Below are 17,581 nucleotides of genomic sequence, written 5' to 3' on the forward strand. Positions count from 1 at the left end.
CAAGTTCTGTCTGATATGGTATAATGATGAAGAACAAAATAAAATTTTCTGCACATGTTTTTTTCTCTTTTTCATTGCTTGTCTTGTCTTTCAAAGTTTGATGAAATTTAAATATTTACAATCATTTATATGTTTCTCTCATGATATAGAATCTATGCAATACACCAAGTTCTGTTGGTTAGTGACAGATCAAATGAAAATAATAATTTAGTTCATAGTTATCACTTTGTGCATGCTCTTAAGATTCCTCAGAAATGAATCCTCTACTAAAGTTTGTACCATTTGGTTCCACCTCCATCTGAAAACCCTAGTTTTAGTTTGCATTTCTGCTGCAACTCTACATTTTTAAGTTTTTTATTCATGGAGGAAACCTTTCACCAGTATTTAGAGCTCCTCATTCACCAAAAAGAAAAAGTAGTTTGCTTCAACTTCTTTTGATTTGGTATTATAGTTGTGAACTTACTTCATCATCAGATTTTTCTTCCTCAATTATTTAATAAATAATGAACATGTATATCAAAAGATGTAGCTTAGCTTGCAGTAAATTAACATGATACTTGAGATCTGGTTTTGGATCAAGTGCTGGAAAGTATTCCACATGCTTACTGCTAACATGGGACATAATGTTTGGCTGAAGTTATGAATGAAAGACTTAGTTCATTCAATAGACAGATCCTCACAAAATTGTCTTTAATTAGAATTGTAGTTTGAGGGTGTTGGTTAAGTAATGCCATTTGAAATGATTCTACTGATAAAATTATGAGGTTTTTGAGTTACACTTCAAATTTATTTTTATATCATTCATTACCTTTGTTCTACATCCACCGAAAAAGAATTTCACTTGAATATTACATGTTTTTGGACAAAATTTCATATTTACAAGTTTGCTCACTTGGAGTAGTGACCCCCTTCTCTCTTGATTAGATTAGATGTATATTTTCTCTTTAATCTCTTCATATAATAAAAATGCGTCCAAAATTTACTTTACAAATAAAATTTAGTGGATTTTAATTATCCTACCTCTTCAACTAAATCTCATTTCGACAAAACAAAATTCTCCAAAAGTGAAGTTGTATTTACTGTATTTTAAAATAACAATATTTTGTGATGACAATTGATGATGAACGTCATATCAATCAGAAATTATATTGAATTTTATAATAAAATTTTGAAGTTTGTGACAAACATTGAATAGTGATTAAGTGTAACGAATTTCGTAGAGAAACTGTATCATCGCCAACTATTTTATTTCAAAAAGTTTCTAAAACTAACATAGGGCATGCATTTAAAATATAATGCATAGACATCCATTACTTCCTTAAGCAATTCCACTTAAAGTAAAAATAAAAAAAGGCCTAACCTACGGTGTTTTAAAAGTTCAATTCTTTATAATTTATCTTCATATTTTGGCTGATTATATTTTATAAGAAATTATGAAATTCAGAATTTAGTTTTATTATTGTTTTTTTATTTTTTGAATAAGATTTTATTTATTTAAATTTTATAAAATAATAATTATGTTATCCATTTTTTTGTTTTCTTTAATTTAAAAATATATATATATATATATATATATATATATATATATATATATATATATATATATATATATATATATATATATATATATATATATATTAAAAGTTTATTAGGAATGTTACTTGAAGTGCTATTAAAAATAGGAGTGGCAAAACGGACTAATTCAATATAATTTTGATTTGCCAAAAATGGACTGAGCTAGGTTGGCTCACGCACTTAAGAACGGGTTGAATTTTATAACCCGACTTGTCAAGCTGCCAAGCTATCGAGTTGTTGGGCTAAAACAAGCTTATGCCAGGTTGTTGTGCTTATGTCGGGTAGCAAAACTGTATTTGAATACTTTATCACTTATTTAAATTTACTATTACTGATTCCAGGTTGGCCAGACTGGTTTGAGTGTTCTCGTGGGCGAGACCAGATTCCTTACATTTAGGTTTTTTAATAATACTAGGTTGTCGAATTGTCCTACGAGGCTGACCAAACTATCTTCAATGTTGTCGTAGATGAGACTAAGTTTCTTATATTTAGATTTTTTAAAATGTCGAACTGGTCGAACTGGTTTGTTGGAATGATCTACTAAACTGTTAGACAAAAACGATTATATTGGGTTATATCAAAGATTGTTCCAATCCACTTTTGTTTTTATCATGCTGACAGACTAGCTCGTCCTACTTGATATTTTTTGCCACCCTAATTAAAAATGTGTAATATTTAATTTTAAAATGTTTGCTAGCATACTTTTAGTTGGAATATGTTACATATTTATTTAAAATTACAACCCTCATATGTCCGAATTGGATAAAGGGTTGCAAAGTGCATATTGAAATTTAGGACACATTTATCATAAACATAGACAAGAAGAACATCTCTTATTGTTGATGGAAGTCTTTATGTTAGCGCATTCAACCCTCATCACACACGAGCTTATGTTCCTCCTCGTCCATCGATCAAGTGGTTCTTTTATAAAACTAAATTATGAGAGTTGTTAAAGTTCTAGACATGTTCATTAATGTTCTCAAGCCATTCCAATGTCATACAAAGGGAAAACATTAAGTTGCAGCTAAATCTTCAAGTTATAACACTAACTCTACCTCCAAAAACAACGCAAGTGTGGCAATAACTTATTTATCATGCTAATTGACTCTCTTGATTTGTTTTTATCTCATGAGCTTTGTTTATTTGATGCTTAAAAAAAATTGATTTTAGCAGGAGTTTATTAATGAAGGTTATAATAACCTCTTACAACAAATACTGGAGTTTTCCAAACCCCGTTGAAACTCCGTTTATCTGGTCCCTGTTATTGAGGTGGGTCATCCAATTGGTACTCTTTTTCCTCTTTCGTTCTTGATTTTGCAACAGTGTTTCTCACTTTCTCAATTTTTAAAACCCTAGGTCAATGGTTTCCAAACCCTGTTTGTCTCCTTCAACAGATTTGTTCTTATGTTTTCGTTCCAGAATTGTGTTTCCTCTGCTCTCTGCTTCAGAAGCTTGCAACTACTTCGCCAGGAGAAATAATTTTCTCGCAAATAATTTTGCCTTGTTCTAATATTTCAGATATCAAGAGCTAATAAAAGAAAGTTCGAGGATGATGTTCTTTGGTTTAAGAAAGGTGAATGCATCTCTTCCTGTTCCTGTTCCTCTGGTAGCTTTAAATTATTCTCTGGATTTTGGATGTGTTTGGTGTCAGAAATTAGAGAACTGAGTTTGTATTATTGTTATCATGATTTCTTCCTCTCACTAGATTTTTTTCAGATTCAAAATCTATGATTCAAACCATTCTAGTTAAGCATTTTAAGTTTAATTGTTATCGTGATTCATCATCCTTGCATGGTGCTCCCTCCTTGGATAGTTTTTATTCATTCTTTTCCTGTAACATTTGAAGTTAATTAAGGTCGTGTGTTTTACCATTTTAACGGATAACTTTTAGTTGTACCTATATTTCTTATCATGTTGTAAGGTTGGAATATGTTGGTTATATTACTGTGATGATTAATATGTTATCTGATAGTAAAACAAGGTTATTCTTTGATTGGGTTGAAGAAACTTTCTTGGTTGTCCTCTCTACACATTGAATTTTTAATAAAATGTAGTTAGCAAAGTTACATGGTTGATTACCAAGTGTGATCAGGTTCAATAAATGTTGAACCCATGCATACATCACACACCTTTTCTTTTTCTTCGAAAGAGCTTATGAAATTGATCTGTGACAGTACTCTCTCACTCTGCAGAAACAGCAGAGTTGTATGGTGTGTCACCATTATGCATTGAAGACATTACTTATGACATGATGTTGGATGATAGTTATTCTTTGGTGGCTAAATGGTTTGGAGAAGTAAGAGATAGTAAAGGAAATCATCTGCTTCATTTTCTCATTTTGCTCCGAGAACAAGCAAAGACTAATGAAAGTTCTTGAAGTCATTTCAGAATATGCTAGTACAATGAGAAGTCATTTTCTGGAAGTTGTTTAAAAGTTGAAATTTGAAGGTGTTGAAGTAGCTTGTTGGAGGGAAAACAATTCAGAGTACTTGAGAGAGTTGTTGTGAGCATGGTTATCAAACTCTCGAGTTAACTCATAAACTCGAGTTTACGTTTCCAGACATGGCTTCCGAGTTAACTCTAAACTCTTTCTGCGTAAACTAGATAAAATCAACTCTGAAAATCGGTAGGATCGTGTAGAATCGCGAGTTTGAAGCGATTCTGCGAGCTTAAAAGGAAAAAAAAACGTCGTATGGGGTTTAGGATTTCATGATCTGATTGTCACTATCTCTAGCACCCCCTATCTTTCTCCATGGTCATGTCATCGCCTCACCTCCTTAATGAAATGCATCAAAATTAATGATAATAGTCCAAGTATTTATGTTTTACAATATTTATTTTTATGAACAATATATCTATAAATTTTATTTATTTAAAGTTATATAATTTTGTAGACTTATTTGAATTAAGATATTATTTATATAATATTTTTTCATATGAAGTAACGAGTTTATGAGTTGAGTTTACTCGACTCTCACGAATTTAGGTAAACTCCCAAATTTGATAACCTTAGATGTGAGAGGAAAAACTTCATAATAACTTTTCATTGATTTTTTTGAACACCAAATGCTTAAAAGTAGTTAATTCCCCTTTTCATCGATTCTCAGTGTTCTTTTGTTATCTCAGTGTTCTTTTGTTATGATTTATGTTTTATGATTTGATTATTTATATTTTAAGTTGTTTCTAAACATTGCAAAATGTTTTTATAACTTGGTCTTTGGAATTGAACAACTTGTATGATTGTAGACATAATTTTATATTTTGCGGTCATTCTAACACTCATCCTTCATGTGAATCATTAGTAAAAGAATTAAGATATTAATATTTCTTGCATTTTAGAACTGTTTTTAAAGAATTAGAACTAGTGAGTTTTTGTGTAAATGTTGAAGTTATAATAAAATTATTGGTTGAAAAATGTTCATAAAGTTCAACCTCAAAAGAGAGTATTTATCCTCATTAAGTGTTAAAGTCATGCAATAAAAATATTAGTTAGAAAATGTTCCTTGACTTGAGTTTATAAATTCCAACCTTAGTAATTATCCTCATTAAGTTATATAATTTGTGGTTCATAACCTTAAATACGCCTTAAATATTTTAAATTTAGAATTATTTTTACTCTTCAAATTTGTTTTTGTTTTTATAAGATTTAGTATATTTGTCAAAAGTTAACATGTGGTTCAACCATTCCAATGTCACACAATATGATTATATTAAGAAACGAGACCGACATGGCTTTAGAAACCAAACTGCAAGAAAGAAAAAAAAAATATATATATATATATATATATATATATATATATATATATATATATATAGTTGCAATTAAATCCTCAAATTCTAACTAACTCTATGACAATGCAACCAATGATCTTAAATAGAAGGCATAATACCCAATTTTGTCCCCACTTTGGTTCGGAAATCTCAAGTTAGTCCCTTTCTAGAAATGTGAGTGCAATGGATCCTTACTTGTAATTTTTTGAGTCTAATGAGTCCCTTCCGTTAAATAGAAAGAAACAGAGTTAGTGGGCTGATGATGTAGCAGTACTTATTGATTACATGTCAAAAAATGTGCTTACGTGTGTTGGTTAATTAGGAAATAAATTAGGGAAGAAAGGATTTTATTCAGAAATTGGGGGAGGATGAGACCTACCGCACGACGCCAACCCAAGGACTCTTTCCTTCCTCCACCGCCACCCACTCCAGTCGACTTCCACCGCCGCCAGTACCCCTCCCGCGACTCCGACGTCAGCAGCCGCCCCTCATCCGTTGGCGTCGGCGGACGCCCCACTCTCGATTTCTACAAAGACCGCCAGTTCCAGCAAACGGTAGTTTCCACCATCAACTCCTTCCTCTCCTCGCACAATTTCCCAATCACCTTCAAAACAACCTTCCCCTCTGCCAAAGACATCCTCGAAACCCTAAAATTCCTCCTTTCAAGGATGAGTTGCTCACTTTACAGGTTTTATAGTCTCTTTCCTAAACCTCAAGCAGCAGAGCATATGTTCATAAGTTCATAACTTAACTCCTCGTATAACTAACTAAAGAAGCACAAAGAAACACAAGTACCAGAAAGAGAGATACTACATACAGTGGTGGCCTTTACTAGCTGCAATATGCAAGGGATCAAATCCCGATCGGTTCTTCTTGGAAACAGTCTGAGCAGTGGAATGGTTGAGAAGCTCCTTCACGACATGGAGATGACCCTTTTCAGCTGCAGTGAACAAAGGGGTCTCACCGAGCTCGTTCTCTTCGTTGACGAGGCAAGCTCGCACTTCCGCAATCTCGATGTCGAGATCGTCGTCGTCGCCGTCGCCGAGAGTTCCCATTCCTTGCCCGTCATATCTCAGAAAGTGGATTCTGAAAGGCTGATGCTGGGATCGACGATGGGGGGTCCTTTTCTCCTTGCCCGTCAGCTCCCGTTCCTGATACAAGCAAAAGGGTGATCGAAAAATGAAAAATTTAGAAGAGTGAAGAAATATAGAAAGAGAGAGAGAGAGGGAGAACCTGTTTGGTTTGGGTGAGAGGCCATTGAGATGGTGGAAGAAGGAATAGAGGAGAGTGTGGAAGTGAAGGGAGTAAGAGGAAGATGGTTTTGGATTGTTATGATTTCAAGATATTGAGAATCTTAAAGGAAAGGAAGATGGGTGGAAGGAAAGTGGAGAAACAAACTCAGAAACACGAAACTTCAGAGAAACACACACATTCGGAGGAAGACACTTTGGACTTTTGACACGTAATCAATAAGTACTGCCACATCATCAGCCCACTAACTCCGTTTCCTTCTATTTAACGGAAGGGACTCATTAGACTCAAAAAATTACAAGTAAGGATCCATTGCACTCACATTTCTAGAAAGGGACTAACTTGAGATTTTCGAACCAAAGTGGGGACAAAATTGGGTATTATGCCTAAATAGAATTACCACTAATTTTTTTTTTAATTTATTCTTTTAGTTTTAGTTGTCTAAGGTTTTTTGAAATTCTTATACACATTTTAAATAAAATATTTAAAAATAATAACTTTATGTGCATATCTTTCCACACACCTTTAAATTAAATATTTTAAATATTATATATATATATATATATATAACATATTCAAATGAATAATAAATTAACGTCACATTTTAAAATTATTATTACACACTTTTCTAAATTTAATGAAATCTAAAAAAAATCAATATAATTATTTCTTTTTATTGAAATCTAGAGCATGAACTTTCACTCATAGCTAAATCTAAATGGTTGAGGAATACTAATGGATGTATTGAGACTGATACATAGAAAAGAATCTACATGTTAAAGAAAGTAGATATAAAAGGGTTTAAATCCTTTAGTTGTCCCCGTTTATGTGTGATTTTTCCATTTTGATCATCTTCTTATTAGAATTCCCAATTGAGTCCTTAAAAGTACTAATTTGAATTAATTGAGCCCATGTCGTTAAATTTAGTTAACGAGATTAAGTTTTTGTAAAGGTAGGAGGTTGATGTGTCAATTTTTTGAAACGTGACATGCTGACGTGAGAGTAATATGCTTGTGAACCTCTCTGATTGTTTTTTCCAATTTTTCATATAGTCACTAGAGTTCATTGTCCCCTCCACCACCAATGCAAACCCTCACGCCACCGCAAGAAGAAGCCATCGCGAGACGCAGCTCCTCGCTTCATCTCCTTTATCGCGAAACACTTCCTCGCAACCTACAAAACCTGAAACACAGAAAGTCCCCAAATCTCTTCGCACCAGAAACCCTAAATTGCAACTTTGCTCATCTTCCAACCACCATGATGGAGCAACTCCTCCTTTATCGTGAGCCATCATCTTTGCTGACCTGCAAATCGAGAGCAGCCACCTCGAGCTTCTCACACTATCAGAGCAACACATAGCCACTAAGGTTTTTTCATTACCACAATCACATAGGATGCAAATCACAAAACTTTTTCCTTCGCCCAAATCGTGAAATCACGAAACAGCTCCTCTTTGTAAAACCCAGAGTCGTGCCTCTTTTGCTTTCTACCTTGACCATTATCACGATTCACAAAACTATTTTCCTTTATAAGCATCCTAGAAAAGCCGAAACTCTTCCCTCCAAGTTCAACATTTCTCTCCACCATGCCAATCGAACAAACCGCTCCCATTATTGTTGTCCTCGACAATAACCAAGAAGAAAAATGAAACAGAACAGAGGAAATGAAAACCCAACGAATGCGCGAAAAATAAAGAGCATAACTGAAGTTAAAGAAAGGAGGATTATTGGATTGGTAGCTTTAGAAGGGGAGTGTACCTATTTACAGAAAGTGCTGAGAATGGAGAAGAAGATTGAGATTGGGAATGGCGAGAAGATGTAAAAAGGAGAAGAAGATGACCAAATGTCATGTTTCAACTCTAAACATGCCACATTTAAAGAAATTACTACGTCATCCTCCCACCTGTGTAAAAACTTAACTCTGTTAACTAAACTTAACAGCAAAGCTTAATTGATTCAAATTAGCACTTATAAGGACTCAATTGGGGATTCTCATAAAAAGGGAATCAAAATGGAAAAAATCTCACATAAATAAGAATAACTAAAGGGTTTAAACTATATAAAGGAGTATGTATTTCTTGATAAAAATAAATAATATCGAAATTGATATCAAATAGTATCAATAAAAAACAAATATATATGATAATTAATATAATAATCAAATACATTACCAAATATTATATAAATATATTATATTAAAGAATACTATTATTAATCAAATTATAGAAATTTGATCACATATGTTATTAATATAATAATATTTACACCAATAAATATATATTAAAATATTTTTTAACTACTTTATAGATAAAAATATTAATAGATTTTATTGAATTATATTACTTAGCATAATTTGAATCGGGTATATATATTTCTCTTTCACACACAACCTTACATATGACACATTTTATACAAAAATTAAAATTGAATTTAGCTTAAAAAAATACTCCAAAATAAAATTTTAAATTTCAAAATATTTTCTTTAAGAAATTGAACTTTTAAAAACTTTACGCAACTCATAATATTTTTTTTTCAATTGAGTGACGACACGTATGATAAACATCTAAGCATTTTCAGTTAAGTTTATGTTTAAAGTTGTTTTGACCTACTTAAGATCAAAATTATAAATGCATAATCTCATTCAAACACTACAATATTCACTTTAGTGTTAGTCGCATGAAACACAAGTAAAGCAACCATCCTTTTTGTATAGTGTCATTAAGGGGGAGAGTGATTGGGGGAGAGTGATTGAGTGGATTTGAGGGGATTTGAGGGTGATTTTTTTGTGTGTTTATTTGAGTGGATTTGAAGGTAATTGAGAGTGAATTTTGGGTTGAAGTTTGTGAGAATTAGTGTAGGATTTGATTGATGTGACGATTTTAAAAAATTAGTTTAATTGATAAAAATTGAAGATTACCAAAATGTCCCTAGGTATTAAAGTAATATAAAATTATATTTGTTAATGTTATATTTAATTGTAAAAATGTTTATTAAAAGTTAAAAATTTGGAATAATTATTAAAAATAATTTAAAAAATATAATTAAATTATACTTGATTGAAATTAATTTTTTATTAATATAGCATTAATACAAGTAGTGATCTAACACATCCTATCAATTTCCCCCCGAAGATATTTTACATAATTTATTCCACCGCTTATGCAGTGGAAGTCCCATCAGCCTCTTCACACATGTGGGATTTGCACATAAGAAGTCATAGCATTGCTCCAACAAAGTCTCATCAGATATCTGCATCCCACTCAGCATATCGTAAATGTCAGCTTCTGTATATGTGTAGTTCGGGGTCCGACGAAGAATTTCTGTTTGAGAACGTAATATTTCATTCTTATCTTTCATCGTCGAAACTTGTTCTACGGCTGCATTAGAAATGACCCCGAGATGCACATTTGAAGAGGTAAGGGCATCAGTGAAACCGTCCAGACTGCTCCTCAATGCACTAAAGTGAGAATCAACGACATCGACCAGCGGTGTCTTCCTTTTGGAGCCTCTTGAGGATGAAGTTCCACCAGATGGAACGGAAGGCACAGATTGAGTATTCCCTGGACTATATTCATCTACAGATGGAGGAGGTGATGCTGGAGTTGGGTCTCTGTATGTCGTCCAGTCAGGTTGTTTTGGAATGTACTCAATGTTCTGATTCAAATCAACACTAACACGAGGCGTAATCTGACGACGTGTTTGACGAGCGGTCCGAACACCACTCCCAGTAGCTCGATCAGAAGCCCACAACTCCACCATTAAATCATAATGTCTTATGCTGGTAACTCTCCACTTTGATGCAGTTGGCCTCGACTGAAACAACGTACATGAAAACTTTAGTGGTTGAAGTTATATATTTTAAGAATGTACCAAAAGTCAATGTTTAACAAATACCTGAATTAAGTCAGCCCAAACCTCATCTTCAGCTTCAAACCTCATAGTGACACTATTCCAAGCAAAGCCACTCAATCCACTAAAGAGGTCATGAGCCTCCCGCCATCTGTCTTTCAATACCTTTTGACGATTTTTTACATTAGCTTTAGTAACATAAACATAACCAGCATTATGAAGGAATTGAACCATGTTATTGTATGCTTGGGTTGTCCAACTACCATCAATCCTATTCCCCAAACGATTCTCCTCAATCATAGAATGCAAAAGTTTTGCATCCATGTCCTCAGTCCATTTGCAAAACTCTCTCATACCACCAGAGGTATCAGTCGCAGCACCCTTACCCCTGTCCATATTAAACCTATTTGATAGAGAAACCAGTAAGAAGTGAAGTTCAATTAAACATAAAAGTAACAGCATGGCATATTCAAATCATATAGTCATAACAATATATTAATTACAATAACTAAGAATTTTGATAATCTCGCCACATTTGATCCGCTATGGCATCCCTAATAGTACTACCAACCCTATAATCATCTTCACGAACTTGAGAGGATGACACATTCTGCTCTTCCCTTTCATTTAACTCGTTATCAACCTCATTAAGCAATGGGTCATCCCTATCAACTCCACGGATAAAGTTGTGTAGGATACAACAAGCCAAAATAATATCCGTCATCGTCTCCAATTCATAATGTGGTTCAGTGCCACTTGCAATGATAGAGAACCGTTTCTTCAATACACCAAATGTTCTTTCAATAACATTTCTAAGTGATGAATGTCGATGGTTAAAGAGCTCTCGTGCATTTTGTGGTCCTCTGCGAGAAAATTCTTTAAGGTGATATCTGACGCCTCTATATGGTGTCATAACCGTACTTTTCAACATAAATCCAGCGTCGCCGAGATAGTATTTTCCTATAGGTATGTTCACATCAGTACTGATTAATTATAATAAATTCTCAATCATTATATTCCAATGAAGAGACTTACCTTGGGGGATGACCAACGGATCATCTCGATCAAGAGCATTTTTTAAGATTCTAGAATCAGATGCTGTGCCTTCCCACCCAGCTAGAACGTATGTGAATTTCATATCAAAGTCACATGCGGCAAACACATTTTGAGTTGGCCAATCTTTTCTACCACGAAATCTTGGAGCATCTTCTCTTGGCACCCTTACACGAACGTGAGTACCATCTATGGCCCCTAAGCAATCCTAAACATTGAATTAATAAGTCATCATACAACTGCATAACATTAACATCCTTTCATAAAATCACAGTCTGACTAACACATTCAAATCATTACCTTGAAGTAAGGATAAAACCGATTGTTGTTCAACACATATGGATGAACCTCATCTCCTGATGGCTGACTTAAAAATTCTGATTCTAGAGTTATAATAGCATCCAGCACATTATGAAAGAATTTGCTTACCGTCGCCCCAAATCGATGAAAGAAAAATGCGACACTCTGATTCTTGACATTATGCCCAACTATATAAAGAAATTGAGCTACTTGTTCCTCCACTGTAGACCGAATGACGTCTTTAACTAACCCAGTTGATCTTAATCTCTCACAAAGATTAATAAATGCCTCTGGACCCATCCGAATAATGTCACGACACTGAGTAGTATGCACCAGGTACGACATTAACTCCTGTCTGCGACGGTCTTTGTCGGGAAGGAAATTGCTAACACTGCTTGCATCACTCGAGAACATATTCAATATATTCAAGGCATGACAAACAATGCATAACATTGTTAGTGCAGCCATTGAGGTTGTTATTTGTAATTGTTGATGTAACATTGCGACTATATTAAAGTCTACACCAACCACATCGTCGTCTATATCTTCACGGTCCAAGTACGACAAATCTAATTCTTCTTCCATCTATTTTTACTTAAAGAAATAATCATACTATAATTAACATCATGCATTGATATTTTAATTAAACATATCTTGTTCATATTTTAATACATTCATATATCATATATTCATATAATAAATAAACAAAATACAGTAAAACATTCATATATTCATTCAAAATATAGCAAAAAAAATTATACAACACATTAAAAAGGCATTCGTATTTTCCAATTAAAAACAAACATATTTTCAAATTAAAAACAAACAAACAATAACACTTACCTCTTGAAGATCTGTGTAGTGGAAATGATCAAATAAAAAGGCGAAAGATTTCACTGAAACTCCAACCAATGTAGTCAAACAATCACTGATTATGGACGTTCCACCTCTTGTCTATGTATATCAACTAATACGGTATCACCAAACCTGTTAATATCATAATATTACATACAGGAGAACTATCACTTCTAGGATTTTAAATTGTTCAAAATATATATTTAATTGAACTAAAATACACTCTACAATCTCAAATCAACAAAAATGATTTTGAACAAATAAAACAATTAAATAATATAAACTAACACATTTTTTTTTACATACAACTGGAGAAAAGGTAAATATCACAAATATGTATTTTTCTGATAAAACAAATTCACCCACCCATCAAACACCAAAATTAATTAATTATTATTTAATTCATAATCAAATAAAACAAATTCCCGATGCATATATACTGTGTCCCTTTCTTAATTTATAGAAAAACAACACATCACAAAGAATGCTACGGTCCCAACAACGGCTAGATGCACAATTTTATTATATGCCTTTGTATGTTTTTGTTAAATAATTCAAATTCTCATATTTTGCAAATATATTATTTTATATTAAATAAAAGGTATATGATGATTAAGTTAAAATTGAAATTGTAAAATAAAGTTTTGTAAAGAAATTGAGAAGGGGTGAACTGGCTACTGGCTGTCATATTAGGTTGAGGTTGATCGGGTGTATGTCTACTACGTACTTACCCTTTTTCACACCACACCTCACAGTGCTGCTGGATTAGAGTCCTTCTTCTTCTTCTTCTTCTCCCACTACCCTCTTATTTCTTCTCTGTCTCTACTCTCTACCACTCTCAAACTCTTCTTTTTAAGTTCCTTTTGATAATGTAAAAAAAAAATTTGCGAAAAAACCAACCAATTTTTGCGAAACAAAATTATTCATAGCTATCACGTGTTTCAATAAATCTAAGATGTTCTTCAACACGACAAAATTGTAGCTTTGCATAACAAAAGAAAGCACAGAACGTACCAAAATCTGAACTCACAATAATGAACAAATACAGCACAGACGTAAACAACTACAATCATACTTCACGTTACCTTTGTGTGTTCCTCCGCACTCAAACTCAGTTGCAGCACCTCCTTCACTTGCACATCACAATGGTGTTCTTCCTGGCTGAATGCTGTCATGGTTGGATTAATTAAGACCCCCACAACCACACACGCAGCACATATTAATAGTTCTTCAACACGGTCAAAAGCTAGTGCCTCTGTATTGTGTGACTAATGCATGCGAGAATCGTCTATGTTGAAGCGAATATTCACTGTTCAAGAGAATCTTCACTGTTGAAGACCTGTAATAAGCTAACCCTCAGGAATCTCTGCCATTTACAGCTTTGAATAACTCAGATGCACAGTAGCCAAATTTTCGGTTTCAATGCATGGAATTTGGAAATGTTTGAGGGGCACATGAGACATTTCGTCTAGGATCCCTCCAAATCGTCGCTTTCCCCCGGGTGACGAAAAAGGTCCTCATCCCGCAATTGCCTCCCATTCCTTCCGCGCGGTTCTTATCAAACGAACACGACTTTCACTTCGTTTCATCGCTCCCAAATCATCGTTAACCGTAAAATAACCCCATGTGAACACAGCCTAAGTGATTTGTTTACTTAAGTAATTTTGTCTCAACCAAGAAATATATATATATATATATATATATATATATATATATATTTTTGTTATCATGTAACTCTTGTTACACAATTAATTTTAAAATTTCAAAATATATTAAAAATTATTATATTAAAGCATTTTAAAAATTCAGTAAAAGAATAAAAAAAAAGTATGCAGAGAGAACCAAGAAAAACATCCTCTTCAGTGCAGATTTATTGGCACTAAAATGGAGAAACTGAAAGAAAAACTATTAAGCTGTGACAATAAAAGCTCGAAAACTCGACCATCAAACACGGCCATGTCAAGAAACTCAAGAAAACATGTTTGTTTTTTCCAAACAGAACAAAAGTTGAAATATACTTTCTGTGAGTGCTGAATAGGATTAAGTTCTCTTAAAATGAAAAAAAGACTCAAAAAGACATCATAGAATTCTCCTTAAAAAGTCTCTTTATTTTATAAATATTAATGACCAAAAAAGAATACATAAAACTCACCACAGTTTAATTTTTTCCCCATATATCTTAGCATATAGCAATCAAACCAAGCACTGAAACAAAAACCAGAATAAGAAAAAAAGAGTTCAAAAAAAGACAAAACTCAAGATATTCATGATTGACACTGAGACACAACCAATGAACAAAATAACCAAAATGGTATGAAAAGAATGAAAGAAGAGAGGAACAAGGCATACCAAAAGAGTAACTTGCAACCAGCAACATCAAAAACATCAGCCTGCGACTTTTTCCTTCCACCATATATATAGATTTTGCTGAAGACCACAACGTGAGAAACTCAAAATTCTTGAAACTTTAGCTTAATTTCTTTATCACTGGTAACTTCTTCACATATTATGCAATAAAGAAACACGGCAAGTTGATGAAGAAACTGTGGCACATTTTCATTGAATAAGAGGGAGAAAATGTTAGGTGGAACATCAGAAAATAAGAAGCAAAAAGGAAGAAAATAAGAAGCAGAAAGAGAAGAGTATTGAATAATGGAAGCAGAGGATAGCAGAGTGACAGGGAAGTTTGAGAAGCCAAGAGGAAAAGCAAGTACGATGTGTCAGAACTGCATCAATATTTGAACTTTTTTTCCTTTTTTAGATACTTTAGCAGTGGCCAAAGTTCTATCTTTTCTCCATATTTCATCATTTTTCTTAATTAAAAAATTATGTACATTTAGTATCTTTATTATGTAAAATTACATTTATCTTTTTTCTTTTAATACAAAAGAAGCTTACATAATGATTTATTCCTAATTTTTGTTAAATTTTTTTAATTTGGTTTTAATATTTTATTTTAATTTAGTCATAATATTTGTTAATTTTGTTTAATTAAATCCTTACAACGTAACATCATTTTAATGGTTAACCACACGATATATAGGTTGACAAAATTGTGTTACATGAAATTTTTTTATCTTACGTGTTTTATTGATAAGCAATGATGTGTGTCTTTCTTCTTTGTCTTTAAGGGTATGTTCACTTTTGCTGATGTACTGCTGAAGAAGATGAAATTGTGAGGAATTAGGGGAGATGTAGATGTTCACTTCAGGAGATTTGTGAAGAATTAAGAGAATGATTTTAGAGAATTAAGAGAATATTCATTTCAGGAGATTTGTGAATAACAATAATGGGATTTTAAAAATTAATTTTTTATTTTTTCTCTCTTTATAATAATTTTTACAATTATATATAATATTTATAATTATCATTTTATATTACTAAGGGTAGTTTGGTAATCTTCAATTTCTATCAATTAAATCATTTTTTTATCTGTCACATCGGTCAAATTCTACAGTAATTCTCACAAACTTTACTTCCAAATTCACTCTCACTCACCTCCAAATCCACTCAAATAAACAACAAAAAATTTACTCTCAAATTCATCCACTCACTCTCCCTCAAATCATCTCCCTAAAGTAAACACACCCTAAATGAGAAGGAGAGAAATTATTTTTAGGGTTTTATGAAATAAAGATTATCTTCTTCACCTGAAAAAAGATATTTGGTTTCATTGGCCAACTAAAGACGTGTAGGTGGGTATGTCTTATGACCAATCTTCTTCCTCTTATTATAAGACTCATTTGCAAAGTTGTAGTTCCTCCTCTTATGGTGGTGGGTGAAGGGTTTGGGCTTAGCACATATTTGTGATTGTGGAGAACTTGTAGTTCTAAAAATTACAAGAAATGTAGAGAATGTTGATAAGCAATTTTAGGGTTTTGCTAATAACAAAGTCAGATTCATTGATCCATTTTTTTGGGTAATGTTTTATATAATAAAAATGTGGCATTGAAAATTAATGTTAGGTTTTTTTATTTTGGTGTTTGATAACATAGTGTGATGTTGGGTAGTATAATATTTTCAAATGTGCTATGAAAATGTAGATGAAAGAGATTATATTATTCTCAGAAAAAGGAAGAAGATATAAAATCTGGAGAATTCAATGAAGGTTTTGAATAAAAAGGTCCAATTATTAGTAGGAGTGGTTTATGTTGTTGGTTTAATTAACATAGTGTTGTTGTCTCTCATGTTGAAAAATTGATGGTTTATATTAATATGTTGTGTAGTAAGTGTGTTGATAGGTGTAGTATTTTGGGGCTATGAATGAAGCAAATGTATTTTTTATATTATCTTAAGGTTGTATGATATTGTTGTATAATGAATGAATGCAATGGTTGTAACGTTAAGACATGAATGAATATCATGTTCCTTATGTGTATTATTTTGTTCGATGTTGTCCTAGTTATAAAAAAAAGTATGTTCAATTTAGTCTTTTTTATGATGATAAAAAAGAATAGTAATAACACATTTTCTTAATTTGTCAAAATAACAATAGTACCTATCAACTTTGACATAATAACCATACAATACAATAGTAGAACCTATGTATAATAACATTTGTATTATTGAATGTATTTGAGGACAACATACATTATTAGCTCATGTTTTTAGCTTCAGAATAAAGTTCTCCAAAATACATATGATCTAATTCTTCCAAAACAATACAAAATCCAGCTAGTGGACCCAAATACATTATAAAGTTTATCCAACATCACAAAATAAACTTCAAAAGTCATACATGTCCTCTCTATAGTTACAGTTTCTCACTCTTGTGTGTGAAGCCATATGCTGGTGGATGAGTGAGATTGGTGAGTTGGATATGGTGGTAGGTCTCTTAGGTATGATGAATTCGCGTTTTTGAGAGGTGTTGAGGTGGGTCTGTCAGTTGTGAGAAGTGGGTGTCTGTAGGGGGGTTGTGGTTCAAGTGG

General features: G+C 32.7%; 1 long non-coding RNA gene across 1 annotated transcript; it reads left to right on the forward strand.

The window, feature by feature from the left end:
• The first annotated feature begins 2,690 nt into the window (after window positions 1-2,690).
• Window positions 2,691-4,356, forward strand: LOC128194092 (uncharacterized). Its single transcript, XR_008245401.1, has 3 exons — window positions 2,691-2,844; window positions 2,932-3,148; window positions 3,768-4,356. It is a non-coding gene; the product is annotated as an uncharacterized LOC128194092 (long non-coding RNA).
• The last annotated feature ends 13,225 nt before the right edge of the window (window positions 4,357-17,581 follow it).

The sequence above is a fragment of the Vigna angularis genome, chromosome 9 (genome assembly GCF_016808095.1).
Source record: "Vigna angularis cultivar LongXiaoDou No.4 chromosome 9, ASM1680809v1, whole genome shotgun sequence".
Lineage (NCBI taxonomy): Eukaryota > Viridiplantae > Streptophyta > Magnoliopsida > Fabales > Fabaceae > Vigna > Vigna angularis.